The sequence below is a fragment of the Camponotus floridanus genome, unplaced genomic scaffold (assembly GCF_003227725.1).
Source record: "Camponotus floridanus strain SB8 unplaced genomic scaffold, Cflo_v7.5 scaffold167, whole genome shotgun sequence".
Taxonomy (NCBI): Eukaryota; Metazoa; Arthropoda; class Insecta; order Hymenoptera; family Formicidae; genus Camponotus; species Camponotus floridanus.
In genome coordinates, this window is record NW_020229289.1 from 360,214 (window position 1) to 362,424 (window position 2,211).

Sequence of the window (2,211 nt, forward strand, 5' to 3'; positions counted from 1 at the left end):
ATATATATATATATATATATATATACAGCCCACACAGCACATGATATCGTACGAATATTCTATACTCATTCTGTGAATGTACGTACTGTACGTAATATACTCAGAACATTTTTATAATATCTTGTGTAGTATATTATTTTTCGTATATTCTCAGGATATTATCAGAACATTTTGTGTAGTATATTATTTTTCGTATATTCTCGTATATTCTCAGAATTTACTTTTAATATCTTTTATAGTATATTATTTTTCGTATATTCTCATAATATACTATTGAATTACGTGCATTTTTACTTTTGAGCGGATATGTATGCCATTTTGGATACGTAATTTCCGCTATTGCCGTCATTTGTCTTTTCCTTCTAGTTGCCACAGGACAATAACCGACACGTGCAGATGTGTTTCGTCTAAAATAAATTTTTCTTTCTCCCGCGCGTTCCGTTGTATATACGGACTATTAAGAACTTACACTCATTTCAACCTCTTAAAGAAGATAATCTGGCAGCCTAATCAGCACTCAGTAAAACTGCTGATTTTTGCTAAAAAGGAAGAAGAAGAAGTCTTTTCCTTCTTCTTCACTGACGACGTACGTGTAACGTGTAACGTGTAATTCTTTGCTACGTCTGTGATACGATTGTGATTATAATCGCAGGTAATACTTCTTATTCTCAAATAAATTAAATATAAAAGGTATTTTATAAAAGCTAAATTTTATTTATTATATTTTTATTAATACTTAATAATTACGATATTAACCTCAAAAATGCAAATTAACCTCACAATATAGTTCATTTTCTCATAAGTTTATTAAATAAGGTTAAAAATACTTATTATTCTTATCTGTGTTGCAGTATTGCCATGTAAAAGCATAATATAAATTTATTTTTTGCAAACAATCTACATAGGAAAGACACACATACACAACTGGAATATTGCGTATAGCAAGGTGTGTATAAATAATTTGTAATAAAAAACTAACATTTTGATATTTCTTTTACATTTTGTCTTGTTTTTTTATTTCTTATGTACACAGCTCATCAATATAATTCATTCCGTTTATATCAGACTGAAGCAACAGGGAATGCTACGTATCTTATATGATTTTTTATTATCATATAATATATTTATATCTTTCATAATTATATCTTTACGTTCATAGTTATATCTTTACATGTGATTTAAAATATACATAGGATGTCCCAAAAGATATACAGTTAAGTTTAAAGATTTGTTAATGTTTTTGTGAGTCAAAAAATGTCAATATAAACTTATCTTTGATTAGCAGAACTATTATATGGAGTTATTACAATACGATGAATCATGGAATTCCTAGCATTAATAAAACTGTTTTGAATGTCAGTAACATTGATAATCAAATATAAGTTTATTGACATTTTTACTTAAAAACATGATTAACGAGCTCTTAAATTTATGACTTTTGGAACACTTTGTATGTATACAGAATGTTCTGTACAGACATAAAATTATTTATGACAATTATAAACTTTAAAAATTTAATTTTTTAATTACATTACATGTAAAGTTTATAATCACATCTTTGCATTGATTTAAATAACAAATATATATAAAAATATATATTAATGTTTTCAAATCAGTTAAAAATATAAATGTAAATATTTAAGTTTATATTATGTGTAATTTTAGACCTCAATGTTAATAATATATAATTTTGTATGTATATGGCACATTCTATATTTATATGCTGCTAATTTATCAAAAATATGTATTTTTATGTGAAATTATTATTATATGTTACAGCGTTCGCACAAAAAGAACATTATTATCAACTTCATGATCTAATAGTTTCTGTGAAGTAAGAAAATTGTATACATATATATATATACATATATAGATGGGATATATGCAATATATGTATATTTAAAACGAGGAAATATAAAAACAAGGTGATATAAACTGCGGACTCAACAAATCACAACAAAAAGTAAGTTTTAATGATATTTTTTAGTGTAAGCAAACTAGCTGTTATTGCAATTATTTGTAAAAACGATTTAAAATTACTATAAGTCTTATTAAATTCACTTTACGACACTAAATTATTTTATATTTTACAAAAATGTTTACGTATCAAATATATATATAATTATGTATATAATTTAACTGAAAAGTACTAATTATATAATACTAATGTTAGAAGCAAAATAAATTTGAAACTAAAATTTCAAAAATTCA

The 2,211-nt window shown here is 24.4% G+C and overlaps 1 long non-coding RNA gene across 1 annotated transcript; it reads left to right on the top strand.

Moving 5' to 3' along the window:
- Positions 1-380: 380 nt before the first annotated feature.
- On the top strand, positions 381-1,968 carry LOC112637437. Its single transcript, XR_003122549.1, has 3 exons — positions 381-652; positions 906-946; positions 1,780-1,968. It is a non-coding gene; the product is annotated as an uncharacterized LOC112637437 (long non-coding RNA).
- The last annotated feature ends 243 nt before the right edge of the window (positions 1,969-2,211 follow it).